This window comes from Bos indicus, chromosome 3 (genome assembly GCF_029378745.1).
Source record: "Bos indicus isolate NIAB-ARS_2022 breed Sahiwal x Tharparkar chromosome 3, NIAB-ARS_B.indTharparkar_mat_pri_1.0, whole genome shotgun sequence".
Classification (NCBI taxonomy): domain Eukaryota; kingdom Metazoa; phylum Chordata; class Mammalia; order Artiodactyla; family Bovidae; genus Bos; species Bos indicus.
Window position 1 is genome coordinate 54,590,460 of NC_091762.1, and position 24,089 is coordinate 54,614,548.

Below are 24,089 nucleotides of genomic sequence, written 5' to 3' on the forward strand. Positions count from 1 at the left end.
GTTTTAAAGTATTCAAACTCTCAATATTTAAAGTTTTCAGTATAAAGTATAAAACTAAGATGGACTCCTAGTGTTGAAATAGACTGTACTTTAACTTAAACTTACTTATTTTTATCTAGCTGCATTGTTCAAGGCACCAAATCACATCAAATTATTCATGACAATGGAAATAAAATTGCTCATTAACTTCAGGACCCATAGTGTGATTTGAGTAATGTCTAATTCTGTTTGTTCAGCCTCAGGGTCTTTCATGTCTTGCCTAAATTTCCTTGACTTCCATTCCCAGAGAGGTAGCCAATCCTTCAGTCAAATGTAAGGACTTTATAATACCTTCATATGATGGTGCTTTTAAGAATTCTGACTTGGCTTGTGTTGGTCCTCCTACTTGCACGATCCTTTTGTTTCCACGAGTCCATATTCTACCACCTCTTTCATGCTCAACTTTTTTCTTTTTTTGCCTACTACTGTCATTTCATAATAAGATATATTCTTGTTACATCTTTTTATGTTAACTGGATTTACTCCTTTTTCTTTTTCATTATAGCTTTGGTTTCCTTCTGGCAGAGATATTAAACTCGTTTGCAGTTGTACGTTTACTTACTGGTCTGCCCATCCACAAAGTCATCTTCTTGGGTGCAGGGACTGTCATAAGGAACTTTTCTTAAACACAACTAAATATACTGCCTGGCATTTAGTACATACCCAATGAATAGTTCTTGAGTTTAATTGAAGAGCTCTGTGTTTCTAATATTGCCATGATGGATTAAATTTGCTAAAGATATAATTCTTTGCTTATTATTTCACACCTACTATCTTCTAGTCTTTATATTAATGAATTAAACAGTGAGTGAATGAATGAAAGAACTGACTTCAAGTCGTTTAATATAATTTCTAGAATGACTATAAGAATGACTCTTAGATCCTTGCATGGGCTGTGCTTCTGAGTAACAACTTTGTCTATAGTAGTATGGGCACCATCAACAACCAGGTGAATGAACTAACCCTGTGTTATTCAGTTAAGATATGGCAACGGAGACTATTTCTTCTTTTCTGTGCCTCAGTGGTCATAGTTGAAAGGGGCCTGGGGCAAAAGTTAATGCTTATAATTTTTTTTCTGAGATCTGGACAGTGGGATGCAGAATACTTTGGCTTCCTTATAAGTCCCCAGCTATGTGACTCAACTAACAGAGCTAATTAGAACAAAATGTTCCTTGAAACCTGATGAAATAAAGGATTCCACTGAGTTTTAAAATGTCTTTCCAAATTTTGTTTGGCCTATCTTGTTTTTGCCTTGGAGATAAAGATAGAGGAGTACTTGGAAGATGCCTTGAAGTTGAGTCAAGGTACCAGAGCATGGCCTGGATGGTGGAGGTTTCAGCAGTGGATAGGATAAACTAAGTACCATCATTCTGAACTTGACTTCAACTTCTGAGCCTGAAATGAGATTCATACTAATAGTCAGTTCAGTTCAGTTCAGTCGCTCAGTTGTGTCTGACTCTCCTCGACCCCATGAATCACAGCACGCCAGGCCTCCCTGTCCATCACCAACTCCCGGAGTTCACTCAGACTCACATCCGTCGAGTCAGTGATGCCATCCAGCCATCTCATCCTCTGTCGTCCCCTTCTCCTCCTGCCCCCAGTCCCTCCCAGCATCAGAGTCTTTTCCAATGAGTCAACTCTTCTCATGAGGTGGCCAAAGTACTGGAGTTTCAGCTTTAGCATCATTCCTTCCAAAGAACACCCAGGGCTGATCTCCTTCAGAATGGACTGGTTGGCTCTCCTTGCAGTCCAAGGGACTCTCAAGAGTCTTCTCCAACACCACAGTTCAATAGCATCAATTCTTCGGCGCTCAGCCTTCTTCACAGTCCAACTCTCACATCCATACATGACCACTGGAAAAACCATAGCCTTAACTAGATGGACCTTTGTTGGCAAAGTAATATAGTGATTGTTAAGTGGCAATTGGTGATTGATATTCAATTCTTACCCTGGATAAGCTCACTGAAGAAATAGTCAAGGTTCCCCAGAAAAACTATATATAATTATAGAAATTACAGGAATTGTTTCTTCCAATTATGGAGGCCAAGTAGTACCATGCTCTGTAAGCTAGAGATAAAGAAAGTCAGTGGTATAATTCAGTTTGAGTCTGAAGGCCTGAGACAAGGGAAACTGATGGTATATAATACTCAGTCCAAGGCTGAGGGTCTAGGAGCCAGAGGGAGGCTGATATAAGTGCCAGTTCTTACATCCTCCTGATGTTGAAGGATGGAGAAGGATGAAGGAACTTTGTTTTCCCTTTGTCTTTTTGTTTTATTTGAATTGTTAAGGGATTGGATGAGGCCCACTGATATTGCTGAGACTGGACCTTCTTCACTTAGTCCATTGAATCAAATGTTAATCTCTTCCAGAATCCTCCTCACAGACATATGCAGAAAAAATGTTTGCCAGTTCTCTAGGCATCCTTTAGCTCTTTGACTTATAAAATGAACAATCCCCAAATTTGAGAACCAGTGTTGGCACAAATAATTTTATACCAATTGATACCATGAAAATAATTTTCCAGCTTATAGTAAGTGCTATAACTTTCCAAGGCTCACATATGTATGTTCCTTATTCTGTGCTTTTCCTGTTCTTTACTTCCAAAAAGAGTTCATCAGAGCAGTGGTTAATAAACATAGAGTCTCAAGAAATAAAATTATGTCATTTAAAAAATATGTTTCATAAAGCATATTTTACTAGTTCCTGGACAGTTGCATCTTTCAGAGAAAGGATATTTATACCTAAATGTTTTCCCCCAAATGATGTATCCTTCCAGAAGACTATCACATCTTTTATTTTACCTTCCTCAGGACTTAACTATTCATTCTGCAGCCTCACACATTACAGTACCCATTTTGCTATTATAATTTTAATACATTTGTTGTATTTGGCACAGTGGATAACTGATGGCACCAAGAAAGAATATCCATTTTTGTTTACTCATTCATTTATTCCTTCCACCCACAAATGTTTGTTAAACACATAATAAGGACCACAAAATCAGTCTGTAAGGCATTGTCAAATACAATATAATCTGATATAGATAAGGGGTGAGTTCTAAGTTATACTTAGGTTAACCTCATTCTTTAGTGTTTTCTGTTAAGAGACTTTCCAATGTATTTATGGCATATGTATGTATGTGTACACACACACACACCCACACACACATACCCATGCTTTATTCCAGGGCCCACTTTTCAATTTTGCCATGGAGACAATAGGATCACAAGGAGTTATGACAATACTTTCATTAATCAGTCATTCAATAAGTATTTAGTAAACATTTAATTTACCTAACTCCATACCGGAGAAGGCAATGGCACCCCACTCCAGTACTCTTGCCTGGAAAATCCCATGGGCGGAGAAGCCTGGTAGGTTGCAGTCCATGGGGTCGATATGAGTCAGAAACGACTGAGCGACTTCACTTTCACTTTTCACTTTCATGCATTGGAGAAGGAAATGTCAACCCACTCCAGTGTTCTTGCCTGGAGAATCCCAGGGATGGGGGAGCCTGGTGGGCTGCTGTCTATGGGGTCGCACAGAGTTGGACACAACTGAAGTGACTTAGCAGCAGCAGCAACTGCATACCAGTGCTACGAAAACCAACCACAAACTTCTTCACTTGAGCTGCATGCCTCTCCTTTCTCTCCTGAAGTACATCCTTGACTCTTGGCCTGTGCAAAAAATAATTATCCTTGTCTTTGCTGGATTAACCTAAATTTGATTTACCATAAGGTAACACTGGTTTGGATTAAAGGATGGGGTTGCAAAGAGTCGGACACGACTGAGCGACTGAACAGAACTGAACTGAACTGAAAGGCATAGGAGCTGCAATGATGCAAAGCTCCCTGGAAATGAAAGTGCTCAACCTCTTCAACTGAAGGCTGTCCCTTCAGTGATCACTGATTTTCCATGTCTGCAGGTAAAAGTCCCCAAATCCAACATGTCCACCATGTATCGGACAGTTCTTTCTAAAATGGAAGTGCCTTGTCCTTGACCAACTAACAAGTGACAAAAATCTTATTCCATTTTGATAACATGCCAGAAAACCAGCTGAATAGTAATTTCCAGGTGCATTCAAAAATTTTTATTCATATTCTTTACTTATGCAATGACTAAGACCCTCAAAGGGGATGACTGTCACTGGGAACCAGAAGTCACCTTTGTCCCAAACATATCTCTGCACAGTATGTGTGGTGGAACTTTGATTATATTGTGGGATCATCAGTATATGGTTTCTCAGTAAGGCTTTAAAATTTGACTCCCCAATCTCTTTAGATATAAAGTCATATGGAGGTTGCCTGGAATGGCATCTAAATTCAAGTCCCACATTTATAAAGTTGGTGAATTGGAAAGCAATTTTTTTTCTTCAGGGCCCACCCATTTTGGGGGAGCGCTAATGCTGTCTACTGCCTTAGACTCTGCAGTAGCTAGAATGAACCCCTTGTAATTCTAGAAGCTGGACATATTCTCTTAACTCTAGGCTTTTGCAGCATAATGAACAGATTTCTTAAAAAGGCATTCTTGCTTCCCCATCTGATACTCCTTACCTGTTACTTCTGTTCCTCCTCATGGTTCCCTACTGCCTAACCTCCTGAGCCTCGATGAGGTGACCACCTCCGTGCTGCAATTTGCATGTTGTCATTCCTACAGCAGCACCTTTTATATAATTGTGAGATGGAAATTGTTGTAAACTTTTGTCTCCCCTGTCTCTTGATCTCAGGTATTTGGTCTCCATCATATTTCTTTATTTCCCAGTATAGAATCCACCACATAAAAAAGCTGGTGTAAGTTGAATAAATAAAGAACTGCCATTCAATTTACCATGCCTCCACTCTATTCCCTGCTCTTCAGGATTCTCAAAACACAGGCCACAGTTTAGAAACTAGTGCAGATGGGACTCCCTGAGGCAGAAAAGACATGCTCACCCATCTGAACGTGCTATGCTGTTCTCTCCGAGGGGCAGGAACTCCATGTTCCCTGTGTTCTTAAATTTCCTCCAGGTTAACTGCCAGAACTTAACCCATTGCCTTTGGCTCACAGAGTAATTGTGGTGTTTAAAATAGTACATAAATTACCAGAATCATGAAAATCCCTCATATTTCCACCATAGTTTTTTTTTTTTTAAATCAGTTCAGGGTGTTCTGAAATAAAATCATACTTTTTCTATGAGACCAATATCTCCGTGCATTTGGTACTCACAGGCTGATAACATGGAATCTGAACACTGGCTATTGAGCCATGAAACAGAAACTCTGTAATCAGTCTTCATCTTTTCTTTCCTTCTAAAAGCAGAAGGAAGAGCACAGCTGTGCTGCTCTGAGGAAAGTGAGATAACTCTCAGTCACCTTTTGGTTTCTCTTACCACCACTGAAATGAGAAGTCAGAGCTGAGCCAGTCCTGAAGCCCATAGGTCTCACCAAAGAAATCTGCTCCATGTGGCATGTCTGGATGGTCTGGAAATGGGATGAGAAGGCAGGCAAAAGGGTTATGTCCCCATCAATTTCCCCAGTACAGGAACCAGCAAAGGGAATATGAAATAGCACAATAATGTTGACATGGAATAGAGCTGTCTATAGATTAGGAAGGGATCAAGAGTGAGGCAAAGGACAATGAAGCTGAGTAAAAGGAATATGTACCCACTTTACAAGTTCAAGTATAACTTGTCATCTATTGTCAAAGTTTATGTACACCCCAAGAAAAGGCTTCAGGCAAAAGGCCTCTCACAAGCTTGAAAGCTAATCAATAATTATTGACTGAATGAAGGAATAAGAGATCAATTTCAAGTACTTTTCCACAATTTTTTGGAAGCTAGGTTCACACCTCTCCTTGCATGTGGTATTTTATACACCAAATTAGCAGCTTGACCACTCCTAGAATTCTCTCCACACTTTCTCCATTTAGTCTACAGCTTACCTCACTGATGCTGTCTTGTCCCCTGTCAACCTGGTTTCAAACTGCACTCAGACAGAGTATTTCTTAAGGAAACACTTCATTGATGAAGTAGGGATTAGGGACAGGAACCTGTGGAAAATGCAAAGAAAAATAGAGGAGACCAGAACACAGGAAAGAGTTTAAGGAAGCTCAGGAGAGCTGCTAAGAGTGTTGAGTGGACTACTGCAGCCTTCTCAGACTCAGATAAAATTCTGCAACATGTGTACCTTGAAAATAACAAGAAGGTTAGAGCATTTAAGCAATCTCTCTGCAGCATGGGGAGGTTCCTCTGTGTCAGGCAGAGTTTCATCCCCAGGTTAGGGCAGTGAGATTCTGCAGCAGGGACAGGAGCCTCTCTCTGAGGGGAGAAATAGGACCACAGGATACAGTCCAGGGACATGCACAGCTGGCAGGGTATCTGCTCCTGTTCACTTCTCCCTAGCTGTCACATACTGTGAACACTAGTGACTTCATTATTTCTGCCAACTTTCATGTCAACTAACAAATTCATTTTTTTTAGTTCAGAAAAGAATACTTCCTGTGCTAAATCATCAATTCTTAAAGTGATGTTTTCAGATTAGGGCGAGTCACATGTTCATTAACAACTCCATGGGTTTAAATTAGAGATAGCTTGAAAACACACACAGCACACTGTTTATTCTGAAATCAAATTAGAATAATGAATAATATAACAATAATATAATAATTTTTCTTCCTGATTTCCAGGAAGATAAAGCACTGGATGCTGCAACTATAGCAAACAAAATTGGTTTCTGTCCAAACAAAAGGAATCAATACAATTCTCATTCCAAGCTGCCTTTCCTATATGACCTACCTTAATATTAATGTAATAACTCCCCTTATATTATGGTTATATATTATTATATTATTAATATATTATTAATCATTAATATAATATAATAACTCCCTGTTGAACACTAATGTATGACAGGCTTTGTATACCATCATTGTTTATTAAATACTTGCATAATAAAAGAGTGAGCAACGGATTGTAATACTCAAGAAAATATTTCTTGAATAAATGATTTTCTTTTTCAAAAGGGAAATTACTTTTTGTTGTGTATGTTTTTCTACTATTATAAAATAATTTTATATTGTCATTTAAAGAATCCACAAAGCTCAGAAACACAAAATAATCTCTAACGCCATCAATCAGTGAAAAATAAGATTAATTTGGGGTATACAATATATGTTTCCAGCCTTTTCTATACTGATTACTGATTTATAAATTTTTCATAAATAATTTTGTACCTACCATAAATTAAATTATTCTTAACCAAAATTCCAAATTTATTATGATAAATATCTTTAGTTAGTTCATCTGGAAAGGGATATGGAGTAGAATACAAATTCAATTGTTTCATATTTTTGGTGCATTAAAATTTTTATCAATAGAGAAAATCCTCATCATGACAATTTAGAAAAGAAAGAAGACTATCTCATTTTAGGGTAAAAATAATTAAGTACATGCATATAGGTAGACTGAAAGTGACTAGTAAGTAGCATGAAATGTTACACTTTTTCTATAGCCGAACAGGTAAGATTCTTTTGCACTGTTTTAGCTGGTATGGGACATGTTTCCCTGGGCCAACAGTGTCCTGTTTTCCAGTGAGTATGGGGCAGCACCATTTGCTATGACATCCAGAACTTCCCATGCCTTCCTTTACAGAGTTCACCCTAATCTCACTGGACAATTGAGGTAGCTACCAGTTAATTTCTCTCATCTGAAAGAATAATAAAAAACTTTTCTTATCTCCCTAAGTAGAAATAGCGTTAGCCAAGACTGAACCTAGGTTAAACTCCCAAAGTGTTAGGGAGCCTGAAGCTTTAGCTTTCTGGGTGGTCATTTTTCAATAGGGGTGAAGCCTAGACACTTGGAGACTTTCCTGAATGTTAAAGCTGCCAGTAATTTTATTTTGACCCTAGACCTTTATTTACGTTTAGAAGTTTAGAGAAAAGAAACTATCCATTAATTTCTGAAGCAAAGAGAACCTCTGAAAAGGGGATAGGGAAATGAACTTTTTCCAGTTTATAAGCACATTCTCATTACATATAATTCACAGGAAGATTAAACTGTTACCGGAATTAGTTCTTGGTGCCTGATATAAGCAACAGATTTCATTGGTCTGGAGAAGCAACAGGTGATTTCTCAGCATTAATCCTACTTCAGCCCTGTCCTACTTTCACATTCAATTTCACTTATATTAATAGGAAATGAAAGTTGCAGGAATACTTCTCAACCCTGGGTCATGTTTGCTGACATATCATTGTCAAGTCACATGGCTAAGCATGAACTTAATGTGGAGGGGACTACACAGGGCATAAGTACTAGGAGACTTCTTCTGGTGCCACCAGTATCAATACCAAAGCTACCTGAGTGGTTGTACTAAATTTACTTAGGAACTATGTCTAAGAATTCTAGTAGCTCCGTGTCTTAGTCTACATTTCCATTTATCAGTATTGTTCATTTAGGCCATTGTAATAGGAGTGTGCTACAATATCTTAGTGATGTTAACTTGATTTATCTTATGATTTAGCTATTAGATCTTTTTCAAATGTTATGATCATTTGGAGACCTTCTTTTTGAAGAGCTGAATTATCATTTTCAATTTTCTATTGAGTATCTATCTTTCTAAAAGTTATTTATATGTTTATATATGGTCATTCTTTATTTATGCCTTCTCATATGCAGTTTACCTTTTTCTTTTATTAATGGTGTCATTTGATAAACAATATATCTTTATTTTTATATAGTCAAATTTGTTAATCTTTACAACTGTTTCATACATTTTATGCCCTAAAAATACATTTCCTAGCCTCAAATACTTGAAACTATTGTTTCATACTATTTTCTAGAGGCTATTGTTTTCCCTTTTATATTGAACTCTGCAATCTTTCTGGAATAACTTTTTGTGTATGGTATGACGTGGAAGTCATTTTCTCATTTTTCCTTGTGGATACTCATTAGCCTAGGATCATTCATTTAAAAATCATCATTTCTGCCAGTTTTAAATGATTACTGGCTGGTCCTCAAGCTCTCAGTTGAGGCATAAGTCTCAGATAATATTTTAAATGAGCATCCACCACAGTGTAAGCATTATAATTTGTTCTGTCCACACTTGCTTTTCTTATTCCCACTGATTCTCATCTTTGCCATTTAGTAGTTGATTATTTAACTCTCTCTTCAACTAAATAGGAGGTAATCTTACCTCCTATTTTCTTCAACTAAATAGGAGGTGAAGGTTAGTTTTATTCATATTTATATTATATTACTATTTATTGGTATATACTGCTAGATGGAAATTTGGAGACATAGAATGGAATGAGAGCAAAGAAAGGAATTCCACTGAATTCTATTAAGTTCTACTGAATATCTATTGAATATCCATAGAACACTGTACCCAGCATATGAAGGGTATGTTTTAAAGTACACAAGAATATTTAGGCTGACATATTTCTTACCCTCTGACTCTTTTTCCTCATTAAATATGGGGATAGTAAGTACCCCATATATAAGTATTGTTATGAGCCTTAAACTATACATTAATAGAAAGAGCATTGGCTTCAAAGTCAGACAGATCTAGATGGCTTCAAATTCAGGTCCAAATTCATGTTTACTAGTCTGGGACTTCTGACAATTCACAGTCTCTGAGGGCCTCAGGTTTTATCATCTGTAAAATGGGGACAAATCTGGTACTTTGCTTATATTTCTACATTTACTGTTTCTAATACTAATACCGAATGCATGGAACAAATGTTGGTGCATAATATGGATTTGATTACGTTTAGGTGCCACTGTTTTTCAGTCATCTGCTGTTATATCAAAAGTGTTTGTGCATCATCTATGTGCTGAGAACTTTGCTAGGTACTTTCAAAGACAGAGAAGAAAAATTGCTCTTCCCAGGTGCTCTTCCCATATAATCAGATAAATATGCGGGACCTTGGTAGCATGAAAAGAGTAATGAAACCACTCAAAGAATTTAACTCAAACTCAGAAAATGGATTGAACATTGAAACAAGATTATATGAATCAACACAGAGCAGGATACAGAAACATCAGTTACTTGAAGCAGAAAAAGGATTACGTGAGAAATAAGTTATAGAATCCTTCTTCCCTCCCTTCCTTCCTACCTCTGCTCTTTTCTATTACTAGTAAAGCTCTAACAGGGGAACAAGATACTTCTCAAACTTATTTGGCCATGAAATATTTTTATCAAGGAGCATTCCAGAGGCTCACTGTTCAGTAGAATGACCTTTGGGGAATCCTGGCTTAGACCTCCTAATGTAGAGCACAGAGGCCTTTTCCCAAGGAAGTCCTCAATCAAAAGAGCCCAAGTGAAAGAAAGTGGAAGTGAAAGTCACTCAGTTGTGTCTGACTCTTTGGGACCCCATGGACTATACAGTCCATGGAATTCTCCAGGCCAGAATATTGGAGTGGGTAGCTTTTCCCTTCTCTAGGGGATCTTCCCAACCCAGGGATCAAACCCAGGTCTGCTGCATTGCAGGCAGATTCTTTACCAGCTGAGCCACAAGGGAAGCCCCCAAAAGCCCAAGGACTACAAACTCAAGCTGGCTAATTATTATATGTAATAGGTAATAATATGTGAAGAGTTTGGCCTAGGAAGCAATTGATAAATAAGAAACATTATTATTACTGTTGTTCACTTGGCAACAACAGAGGTATTAAGTGAGGTGGTTGATAGCATGGGTTCTGGAGAAAGACTTTTGGGGTTCAATCATACTTACTACCTTGTGGTTTTAGCACATTATTAAATCTCTCTAATATTGTGGTAAAAGTAAATAATATTGTGGTAAAAATATTGTGGTATAAGACTAAGAGGGGATAATGTATGTATAGAAGTTGTCACTGGGTATGAATCAAGTGTGCAAAAAATGGAATATAACCTCATTTTTTATTATTTATTAAGCACTAAGTGCCAGTACTAGGGTTAAGTATGGAGAATTAAAAAAAAAAAAAAAAATGTATGACACAGTCATTCCCCTGGAGAACTTACAGTTCTCACTTACTAAACACGAGTAACCAGCTACATTGTGACTGAATCTAACTGGACCTAGAAAATCATTATAGTAGGTTTTCTCATCCTAATACTTTTCAAACTGTCTCCAAACAAGAAATAAACAGCATTATTTTAATTGATCCAATGGATCTTTCTCTGATTTTTCTTTTCAGCAGTCTCTAAGATGTTTTCTAATTATAAAAGTTAAAGGTTCCAGTTGAGAAATCATGTCATGCTCTCTCACTAGCATAGCTCTTGCATTTCCTTTGTAGCCTTAGATTCTACTTTCAGTTTCAGTGCTATTTCTTTGCAGACATTGCCTGATAGTTTCACTTTCTTATCATTGGGTGAGGAAAATCTGAGAAGCCCCAGGAGATTGGAGGGATAAAATAAAGGCCAAATTGCCAGTGAGAGAGAAAAGTGAAATCAAACTCAGAAGAAACATGAAGAGGACAAGCTCTTCTAACCTTCCAGTTGAGGCAGCTTTCTGCTCACCTCTACAGGATCTCTCCACCGGGTAAGACTGAGGCTGGGTGGGAAGAGATTTACGGGAGGGAGCACACTTTCTCTAAAGCAATCATACCAAGACAGGCTGCGCAGAGCCTGATCTGTCATGAGTTCAGATGAAAATCTGATGTTGGGCAGCAGGGTGTCCTCTAAGTGCCCACTGCTGAGCTCTGTGCTGAATTAGGTTCCAGCAGAGACAGAGTCTAAACTGAGAGCCAGGAATGCTTCAAGATTCTTTCTTGATACTTTATTAAAGTGTCTTTATTTTTTATAAAACCCACTAACTAAAGCTCAGAGTTCACTTCTGTCTTTATTGCAAACTTTCCAAGTGCTAGAACTTGGGGTCTACAAAAAAAAGCTACAGGTTATTGTAATTTGGGAGCTTACAAAATCTTTATGCAGCCACTTTTTCTGGTTAGTAACTGATTCTCATTTTATAAAAGTGCTATGTCTCATGTTAAAACCAGGCAATCTTCTTGCCAGCAGTCCTGGTGGGCCACTGTTATAAGAGGAAATGAGTACAGTACTGTCATAGGAAAAACAAACAAAAAAAAGCTTTATTTTTAGCCACCCCTAGAGAAATGGGAAGCCAGAAAGGTGGCAAGACTGGCATCATATAAGATTCCAGTCTTCAGCCAGAGTCAGAAGTAATCAACTATAATAGAAGCAATCATGCTTTCTTATAGGATAAGAATAAAAACCAGCATCCCTTAGACTGTCTTTGTTGATATCTCAAAAAGTTAATAAAAATTTTATCATGATCACTTCTGGTTACAGGGATTGAGACATTGAAGTTAACAAGGTAAGTAGGGCATTACTAAAAGAAAACTTCAATTTCTCTTAATGCTATAAAATTATCAAATCATCAAGTCCTGGTTAAAGAGGTCATGACTAAAATCATGCGAATAAATACTTTATATAGAACAGAGTTCAGAGAGGAAACATGATTGTTTATAAGATCATGTTTCATAAGAGTAGCTTCATTACCTGAGGTAATTAAAAGCAATATGCCAGTTGATATATGCGGAGATAATAAAGAATTGATCTTCAAACACAAGGAGGTCAAAATTTGGTAACATAATTAAGTGAAATATAAAGTGTTAACAAAAATTTCAGAAACTATGACCTGATTAAAATGAAGAGGTGTTTTACTCAAGGTTTATTAGGACTTTAGCCTGGGAGACAAGTTCAAGAAGCACTTAAAAGCTTGTGTTCCTCTTGACTACAAAATAGAAAAAGTTTAGTAAGGTCAAAACTAAGAACAGTTATTTACAATTCTGTGTTAAGGATTATAATTAAGACAAAAAAGTAAGGACCTGAATTGGTTACTGAGTTGATTTTAAATTGGTTTAAATCGCTGACATGGTTTTAAAGTTCCACAAGGTGGGGGGAGGAGGGAATCCTGAACCATAAGTTGCAAGTAGCAGATGTTGTCCCAAATACAGCTGATGCTGTCCTTAGGTGTGATACAGGTCAGAGAAAATTCAAGCTTTTCATGGTGCTAGGATATGTCTTAGACTAAATTCTTAATGGCACTCAACACTAGTTTTATATGTCTGAACTATGATTACTCCATTGTAATTTTAATTTGTCATGAAGAGTGAGATTCAGATTAGAGGTATCAGTCTTGGACCAAAACACATGAATTCAGATGCAGATCAATGGTTAAGAACCAGTGAGTCACTAGACAGGGTGGATTATGGCAGCTCAGGAGTGCCTGAGGAGGAAGCCACTGGGGACCCTGAGTCTCAGTCTGATCCAGAGCTTGCCTAGGAACAGACTTGGGAGAAACCAGGTCCAAGACTGGGTTAGGATGGCATGTGTTTCACATTATATAAATGTTTGACATAATATTCCCCAGGAGCAGGCTGCCTGTTATATATGCTTGAGGTGAGACAGCTCAGGGTGTCCTGTCCAAAGATTAAAATTTGAAGGTGAGAAGCTTTGAAAGGAAATTTTGTAATGAAGTCAGAATATGTGAGATACAAGGAAAAAAAATCTCCGTGTTATGGAAATGTAATACAAGCTGAGCCAGTGGAAATGCCGTCTGGTATGACACCACCCTTATGGCAGAAAGTGAAGCGGAACAAAAAAGCCTCTTGATGAAAGTGAAAGTAGAGAGTGTAAAAGTTGGCTTAAAGCTCAACATTCAGAAAACTAAGATCATGGCATCTGGTCCTATCACTTCATGGGAAATAGATGGGGAAACAGTGTCAGACTTTATTTTTTTGGGCTCCAAAATCACTGCAGATGGTGACTGCAGCCATGAAATTAAAAGACGCTTACTCCTTGGAAGAAAAGTTATGGCCAACCTAGATAGCATGTTGAAAAGCAGAGACATTACTTTGCCAACAAAGGTCCGTCTAGTCAAGGCTATGGTTTTCTAGTGGTCATGAATGGATGTGAGTGTTGGACTGTGAAGATAGCTGAGTGCTGAAGAATTGATGCTTTTGAACTGTGGTGTTGGAGAAGACTCTTGAGAGTCCCTTGAACTGCAAGGAGATCCAACCAGTCCATTCTGAAGGAGATCAGCCGTGGGATTTCTTTGGAAGGAATGATGCTAAAGCTGAAACTCCAGTACTTTGGCCACCTCATGAGAAGAGTTGACTCATTGGAAAAGACTCTGATGCTGGGAGGGATTGGGGGCAGGAGGAGAAGGGGACGACAGAGGATGAGATGGCTGGATGGCATCACTGACTCGATGGACGTGAGTCTGAGTGAACTCTGGGAGTTGGTGATGGACAGGGAGGCCTGGCGTGCTGCGATTCATGGGGTCGCAAAGAGTCAGACACGACTGAGTGACTCCAGTGAACTGGAGTCAGTGAACTGACTGATACCCTTCTTCTACAAAAGAATTTGGCAATAAGCAACAAAAGTATATACTCTTGCCTTTTGACAGAGCAACCACATTCCCAGGAATCTATTCTGAAGAAACATCTGCAACAATATGAAAGCAGGGTTATTCATTGCCGCACTGTAATTGAAAAACACTACAAGCAATCTAAGTGCCCACACATAGGAGTGGTTAAGTAAACTATGGTATATACATTTAATGGAGTAGACATCCATCAAAAAGAGTGAGCAAGCTTTCTATGAAGTGATATAGAGTGACTTCCATATATTTGTAAAATGTGATCTTTCTTATTAAAACTGTGAATAAGAAAATATATCTGATTTATGGAAAGAATATCTAGGAAGTATCAACCAGAAACTAATGAGATTGGTTTATTCTCAGGGAATGGGTGATTATAAGGTAGTAAGAATAGAAATCCCATGGGCAGAGGAGCCTGGTGGGCTACATGGGGTCGCACAGAATTGAACACTACTGGGCTTTCAAGAATAGAAGGGTGGAACAGGAATGGAGTGATCAGATGAAGACAAAGTGACATTTCTCTGAGTATACCTTTTTGGAAAGCTCTGACTCTCACAACTACATAATGTTTCACATACTCAAAAAATAATCACATACTAAAATTAGCCAAGATATGAAATAAGTGAAAATGTCAGTCACTTAGTCATGTCCGACTCTTTGCAACCTTATGGACTGTAGCTTGCCAGACTCCTCTGTCCATGGAATTCTCCAAACAAGAATAGTGGAGTGGGTAGCCATTTCTTTCTCTGGGGGATCTTCCCAACCCAGGGAGTCAGGTCTCCCGCATGGCAGGTGGATTCTGAGCTACCACAGAAGCCCAACCAAGATGTGGGGGAGTCCTAAATGAAGCACATATAGTAACAAATGAAACTGACTGTGTTACAAATGAATAAACTAACAGCTCAAGAGGATGAGGAAGGAAAGAACTAATCTAAGAATTTCAGAATACAGTGTTTTGACTATATATATTAGATTAAAGACAAAAACAACTGTATCTTAATAATGCACTTTCATTAGTAAATCTATTTATCACCAAGATATGGATTAGCAACTTTGAAACTACTTTATACATATACTAGGACTGAGCACATAAGCAAATTTATGATACTAAGAGCTGTGGCTTTCATAGTCAGAGTATGGAGTTGCAAGGTAAAGCTTGAGTAATTCCTGTTGCGTTGAATTGCAATAAGAAACATGAGCAGTATATAACATAGGGAGTCCAGCCTGGCACTCTGTGACAACCTAGAGGGGTGGGATGGTGGGGTGAAAGCGAGGGTCAGAAGGGAGGGGATATGTATGTGCTTATGAATGATTCATGCTGTTACATAGCAGAAACCAACACAACATTGTAAAGCAATTATCCTCCAATTAAAAACATCAGCAGGAAATTAAGGCTGTATACAGAAAGACAGAAATAAATACAGATGTATCTACATGTGCTAGTATTCATACATGTATTTCTGAATTTGGCCCACTGAGGGGACCTAGAAATAAGGTATACACCTAGAGTTATATCCTGGCATCAAAGTTCTGTTATCCAAAGAAAGGAATCAGGGTTTCTGGGAGAAATGGCCAAATCTAGAGCTGACTCAGACAAAGTACAAGATGGACCAGGAATACCTTGTGGTGCCACAAAGTAAAAAAGTGCTTAGAATATGATGGAAGCATGGCCAAACGACCCAGGAGCCAGGTCGAAGAAGCTCTCAAAGAACAAATCTGGGGCAAATTAAGCAGTAAGTAAATAATAATTTGTTTGTTGTTGTTTAGTCACTCAGTTGTGTCTGACTTTTTGTGACCCTGTGGACTATAGCCCACCAGGTTCCTCTGTCCATGGGATTTTCCAGGCAAGAATACTGGAGTATGTTACCATTTCCTTCTCTGGATCTTTCCGACCCAGGGTTTGAACGTGACTTTCCTTCTTGGCAGGCAGATTCTTTACTTCTGAGCCACAAGGGAATGATAGTAAAGTACTAAACCCCACAGAATAAAATAAAATTATCTATGAGTCTATACTGATACAACTAAATAATTGAATGAGGAAAAAAAATAGAGAAGAAGGGATAGCTCTTATTTGAAGTAGAACCTCAGCTAATGTTGAAGGAATGGTGAAGTACAAATAACCTACAGTCAAGCACCACAGTAATAACTGTTATAAGCAGGAATCATTATTAGTGGATGTTAAAATCAGTACTGAAAAAACGATATGAAACTTTGAGGAGAATATATCTGCAGTCTCAAAAATATCTCCCCCCATGTTAACTTTTTTAATTACAAGGAGGTAACTGTAACTTTAAAGTGGAGAAATCTGGCAGGCAACACCTAAACTCAGTGAGCAGAGTTAACATCACAGCACCAGAGTATGTTCTATAGACATTATGAAACCTTTGATATGATACACCGAGACTGGCAGAACATCACAATCACGGCATTCTTGCCAAAAAAGGGAAAAACATAACCTCAATCTAATTATGAGGAACCATAAGAAAAACCCAAACAGAGGGATATTTTGCAAAATGACAGGCCAATACTCTTCTAAAATTACAATGTCATCAAAGACAAAATAAAAATGAAGAACTGCCAATGATGAGAGAAGACTAAACGAAGGTAATGAGTGAATGTGACAAAGGATTCTGAATGGCATCCTGGATCAGAAAAGGACACTAGGAACAAAAGGAAAGAAAGGACAAAAACAACTAGGACAAAAGGAAAACTGATGACATGGGGAAAAGTGTATAGCTTAGTTAATAGTATTGTTTCAATCTGAAAGTCCTCTTTCAATCATTGTCTGTGGTTACATAAGATATTAATAGCAGGGTAGCTGGGGAAATGGCATTTGGAAGTTCTCTGTAGCCAATGTATGCTTCTGTGTAAGGGTAATCTCCTTCAAAATAAAGTTATTTTAAAAGAGACCAGTGGGCTAGTCTATAGTACAAGATTAAAGAAGCCATTGGGCTTTTTTTTAATTTATTTTTTTATTTTTAAACTTTACAAAATTGTATTAGTTTTGCCAAATATCAAAATGAATCCGCCACAGGTATACATGTGTTCCTCATCCTGAACCCTCCCCCCTCCTCCCTCCCCATACCATCCCTCTGGGTCGTCCCAGTGCTCTAGCCCCAAGCACCCAGCATCGTGCATCGAACCTGGACTGGCATCTCGTTTCATACATGATATTTTACATGTTTCAATGCCATTCTCCCAAATCTTCCCACCCTCTCCCTCTCCCACAGAGTCTATAAGACTGTTCTATACATCACTGTCTCTTTTGCTGTCTCGTATACAGGGTTACTGTTACCATCTTTCTAAATTCCATATATATGTGTTAGTATACTGTATTGGTGTTTTTCCTTCTGGCTTACTTCACTCTGTATAATAGGCTCCAGTTTCATCCACCTCATTAGAACTGATTCAAATGTATTCTTTTTAATGGCTGAGTAATACTCCATTGTGTATATGTACCACAGCTTTCTTATCCATTCATCTGCTGATGGACATCTAGGTTGCTTCCATGTCCTGGCTATTATAAACAGTGCTGCGATGAACATTGGGGTACATGTGTCTCTTTCCCTTCTGGTTTCCTCAGTGTGTATGCCCAACAGTGGGATTGCTGGATCATAAGGCAGTTCTATTTCCAGTTTTCTAAGGAATCTCCACACTGTTCTCCATAGTGGCTGTACTAGTTTGCATTCCCACCAACAGTGTAAGAGGGTTCCCTTTTCTCCACACCCTCTCCAACATTGATTATTTGTAGACTTTTGGATCGCAGCCATTCTGACTGGTGTGAAATGGTACCTCATAGTGGTTTTGATTTGCATTTCTCTGATAATGAGTAATGTTGAGCATCTTTTCATGTGTTTGTTAGCCATCTGTATGTCTTCTTTGGAGAAATGTCTATTTAGTTCTTTGGCCCAATTTTTGATTGGGTCATTTATTTCTCTGGAGTTGAGCTGTAGGAGTTGCTTGTATATTTTTGAGATTAGTTGTTTGTCAGTTGCTTCATTTGCTATTATTTTCTCCCATTCTGAAGGCTGTCTTTTCACCTTGCTAATAGTTTCCTTTGATGTGCAGAAGCTTTTAAGGTTAATTAGGTCCCATTTGTTTATTTTTGCTTTTATTTCCAATATTCTGGGAGGTGGGTCATAGAGGATCCTGCTGTGATGTATGTCAGAGAGTGTTTTGCCTATGTTCTCCTCTAGGAGTTTTATAGTTTCTGGTCTTATGTTGAGATCTTTAATCCATTTTGAGTTTATTTTTGTGTATGGTGTTAGAAAGTGTTCTAGTTTCATTCTTTTACAAGTGGTTGACAAGATTTCCCAGCACCACTTGTTAAAAAGATTGTCTTTAATCCATTGTATATTCTTGTCTCCTTTGTCAAAGATAAGGTATCCATATGTGCATGGATTTATCTCTGGGCTTTCTATTTTGTTCCATTGATCTATATTTCTGTCTTTGTGCCAGTACCATACTGTCTTGATAACTGTGGCTTTGTAGTAGAGCCTGAAGTCAGGTAGGTTGATTCCTCCAGTTCCATTCTTCTTTCTCAAGATTGCTTTGGCTATTCGAGGTTTTTTGTATTTCCATACAAATTGTGAAATTATTTGTTCTAGCTCTGTGAAGAATACTGTTGGTAGCTTGATAGGGATTGCATTGAATCTATAAATTGTTTTGGGTAGTATACTAATTTTCACTATATTGATTCTTCCAATCCATGAACATGGTATATTTCTCCATCTATTAGTGTCCTCTTTGATTTCTTTCACCAGTGTTTTATAGTTTTCTATATATAGGTCTTTAGTTTCTTTAGGTAGATATATTCCTAAGTATTTTATTCTTTCCATTGCAATGGTGAATGGAATTGTTTCCTTAATTTCTCTTTCAGTTTTCTCATTATTAGTGTATAGGAATGCAAGGGATTTCTGTGTGTTGATTTTATATCCTGCAACTTTACTATAGTCATTGATTATTTCTAGTAATTTTCTGGTGGAGTCTTTAGGGTTTTCTATGTAGAGGATCATGTCATCTGCAAACAGTGAGAGATTTACTTCTTCTTTTCCAATTTGGATTCCTTTTATTTCTTTTTCTGGTCTGATTGCTGTGGCCAAAACTTCCAAAACTATGTTGAATAGTAATGGTGAAAGTGGGTACCCTTGTCTTGTTCCTGACTTTAGAGGAAATGCTTTCAATTTTTCACCATTGAGGATAATGTTTGCTGTGGGTTTGTCATATATAGCTTTTATTATGTTGAGATATGTTCCTACTATTCCTGCTTTCTGGAGAGTTTTTATCATAAATGGGTGTTGAATTTTGTCAAAGGCTTTCTCTGCATGTATTGAGATAATCATATGGTTTTTATTTTTCAATTAGTTAATGTGGTGTATTACATTGATTGATTTGTGGATATTGAAGAATCCTTGCATCCCTGGGATAAAGCCCACTTGGTCATGGTGTATGATCTTTTTAATGTGTTGTTGGATTCTGATTGCTAGAATTTTGTTAAGGATTTTTGCATCTATGTTCATCAGTGATATTGGCCTGTAGTTTTCTTTTTTTGTGGGATCTTTGTCAAGTTTTGGTATTAGGGTGATGGTGGCCTCATAGAATGAGTTTGGAAGTTTACCTTCCTCTGCAATTTTCTGTAAGAGTTTGAGCAGGATAGGTGTTAGCTCTTCTCTAAATTTTTGGTAGAATTCAGCTGTGAAGCCGTCTGGACCTGGGCTTTTGTTTGCTGGAAGATTTTTGATTACAGTTTCAATTTCCGTGCTTGTGATGGGTCTGTTAAGGTTTTCTATTTCTTCCTGGTCGAGTTTTGGAAAGTTGTACTTTTCTAAGAATTTGTCCATTTCTTCCTCGTTGTCCATTTTATTGGCATATAATTGTTGATAGTAGTCTCTTATGATCCTTTGTATTTCTGTGTTGTCTGTTGTGATCTCTCCATTTTCGTTTCTAATTTTATTGATTTGATTTTTCTCCCTTTGTTTCTTGATGAGTCTGGCTAATGGTTTGTGAATTTTATTTATCCTTTCAAAGAACCAGCTTTTGGTTTTGTTGATTTTTGCTATGGTCTCTTTTGTTTCTTTTGCATTTATTTCTGCTCTAATTTTTAAGATTTCTTTCCTTCTATTAACCCTGGGGTTCTTCATTTCTTCCTTTTCTAGTTGCTTTAGGTGTAGAGTTAGGTTATTTATTTGACTTTTTTCTCGTTTCTTGAGGTGTGCCTGTATTGCTATGAACTTTCCCCTTAGCACTGCTTTTAAAGTGTCCCACAGGTTTTGAGTTGTTGTGTTTTCATTTTCATTCGTTTCTATGCAAAATTTGATTTCTTTTTTGATTTCTTCTGTGATTTGTTGGTTATTCAGCAGCGTGTTGTTCAGCCTCCATATGTTGGAATTTTTAATAGTTTTTCTCCTGTAATTGAGATCTAATCTTACTGCATTGTGGTCAGAAAAGATGCTTGGAATGATTTCTATTTTTTTGAATTTACCAAGGCTAGCTTTATGGCCCAGGATGTGATCTATCCTTGCGAAGGTTCCATGTGCGCTTGAGAAAAAGGTGAAATTCATTGTTTTGGGATGAAATGCTCACTGCCGAATCTGTGCCGAGCTTTGGAAGCACAGAGAGCAACATAACAGGGAGGAAAAATAAATAAACAATTAAAACTCACAGATTGCAAGCCCTACGGTAACTCCCCCAACAGAGAAGCAGTGCAGACGCCTGCGGACGCCATTCATTACTGGACATTTCATTGCACTCCAGAGAGAAGAAATACAGCTCCACCCACCAGAACACCGACACAAGCTTCCCTAACCAGGAAACCTTGACAAGCCACCTGTACAAACCCACATACAGCGAGGAAAAGCCACAATAAAGAGAACTCCACAAACTGCCAGAATACAGAAAGGACACCCCAAACTCAGCAATTTAAACAAGATGAAGAGACAGAGGAATACCCAGCAGATAAAGGAACAGGATAAATGCCCACCAATCCAAACTAAAGAGGAAGAGATAGGGAATCTACCTGATAAAGAATTCCGAATAATGATAGTGAAATTGATCCAAAATCTTGAAATTAAAATGGAATCACAGATAAATAGCCTGGAGACAAGGATTGAGAAGATGCAAGAAAGGTTTAACAAGGACCTAGAAGAAATAAAAAAGAGTCAATATATAATGAATAATGCAATAAATGAAATTAAAAACACTCTGGAGGCAACAAATAGTAGAATAACAGAGGCAGAAGATAGGATTAGTGAATTAGAAGATAGAATGGTAGAAATAAATGAATCAGAGAGGATAAAAGAAAAACGAATTAAAAGAAATGAGGACAATCTCAGAGACCTCCAGGACAATATTAAATGCTACAACATTCTAATCATAGGGGTTCCAGAAGAAGAAGACAAAAAGAAAGACCATGAGAAAATACTTGAGGAGATAATAGTTGAAAACTTCCCTAAAATGGGGAAGGAAATAATCACCCAAGTCCAAGAAACCCAGAGAGTCCCAGACAGGATAAACCCAAGGAGAAGCACCCCAAGACACATATTAACCAAATTAACAAAGATCAAACACAAAGAACAAATATTAAAAGCAGCAAGGGAAAAACAACAAATAACACACAAGGGAATTCCCATAAGGATAACAGCTGATCTTTCAATAGAAACTCTTCAAGCCAGGAGGGAATGGCAAGACATACTTAAAATGATGAAAGAAAATAACCTACAGCCCAGATTATTGTACCCAGCAAGGATTTCATTCAAGTATGAAGGAGAAATCAAAAGCTTTTCAGACAAGCAAAAGCTGAGAGAATTCAGCACCACCAAACCAGCTCTCCAACAAATACTAAAGGATATTCTCTAGACAGGAAACACAAAAACGGTGTATAAATTCGAACCCAAAACAATAAAGTAAATGGCAACGGGATTATACTTATCAGTAATTACCTTAAACGTAAATGGGTTGAATACCCCAACCAAAAGACAAAGACTGGCTGAATGGATACAAAAACAAGACCCCTACATATGTTGTCTACAGGAGACCCACCTCAAAACAGGGGACACATACAGACTGAAAGTGAAGGGCTGGAAAAAGATTTTCCATGCAAATAGGGACCAAAAGAAAGCAGGAGTAGCAATACTCATATCAGATAAAATAGACTTTAAAACAAAGGCTGTGAAAAGAGACAAAGAAGGTCACTACATAATGATCAAAGGATCAATCCAAGAAGAAGATATAACAATTATAAATATATATGCACCCAACACAGGAGCACCGCAGTATGTAAGACAAATGCTAACAAGTATGAAAGGAGAAATTAACAATAACACAATAATAGTGGGAGACTTTAATACCCCACTCACACCTATGGATAGATCAACTAAACAGAAAATTAACAAGGAAACACAAACTTTAAATGATACAGTAGACGAGTTAGACCTAATTGATATCTATAGGACATTTCATGCCATTGGGCTTTTTAAAACACATAAGGAAAAAAGTTCAAGGAGAAAACCAAATTTTGGTCCTAACTGTAAAGTTCTCACTCAGCTCACTGACTAAATGTTGCTTTCCATACCATCTTTTCCCTTGAAGATCAGAGAACACCCTGGACATGGCCTCAGAGATCCACATGCCAGCCCCAAAGTGCCTCATTGAGAACATCAATGGGCAACTGCTGGTTAATCCAGAAGCTCTGAAGATCCTGTCTGCCATCAAGCAGCCTGTTGTGGTGGTGGCTATCGTGGGCCTCTACCGCACAGGCAAGTCCTACCTGTTGAACAAGCTTGCTGGGAAGAACAAGGGTGAGTGACATGGGCAGAGCCCAGCCAAGTCCCTTCTGTCCACCCACACTCCCTGCGTGCAGCACAGTGATGTGAGGAGAGGAAGTGAGAGACCTGGGAGGGATATTGAAAGCTAATTTTCATTTTGGTGATGGGCTTCTAACATTCATTCTGTGCTGAAGGATAAGAGTCAACTCTTTCTTCCCACTTTGCTTTAACTTCCTCTTTAAAGTATGAACATGTCTTTCTGAAAGGAGTACAGTAGTTATAAATAAAACTAACATAGTTAATAATAAACAATAAAACATTTACTAAAATGTATGTGGATTAACATCAAGCTTATAGTGATCTCTAAGGTAATACAAAAATTTCAGTTTGTACTAAATGCTCCAAATTCTTTTTCTCATAATTAAGATCAATATTGATTATGCTTTCATTTATTTATTTAAACCTTGACTTTATTACCTAATGTCTCAATTTCCAGATCTAATCCACCTGCTATTAAAAATCCATCCTCTCTTTTCCCCATGACCCCTTGCAGGCTTCTCTGTGGGCTCCACGGTGCAGTCTAACACGAAGGGCATCTGGATGTGGTGTATGCCTCATCCGAAGAAGCCAGACCATACTCTGGTTCTGCTTGATACCGAGGGCCTGGGGGATGTGGAGAAGGTAAAGAAATAAATCTTCTAATCCTGTTTATGTCAAATCAGTAGCCCTTCTCACACTATCACTTCCCACCCTTTGAATTGTGCTTCAAATATATACTATTAATGTATTATAGTTTTCGGAGAAGGCAATGGCACCCCACTCCAGTACTCTTGCTTGGAAAATCCCATGGATTTAGGAGCCTGGCAGGCTGCAGTCCATGGGGTCGCTAAGAGTCGGACACAACTGAGCGACTTCACTTTCACTTTTCCCTTTCAT

The 24,089-nt window shown here is 37.9% G+C and overlaps 1 pseudogene; it reads left to right on the forward strand.

The window, feature by feature from the left end:
- The first annotated feature begins 9,951 nt into the window (after nt 1-9,951).
- The window catches only part of LOC109556816 (guanylate-binding protein 2-like), a 32,742-nt pseudogene continuing 18,604 nt past the window's right edge, over nt 9,952-24,089 (forward strand).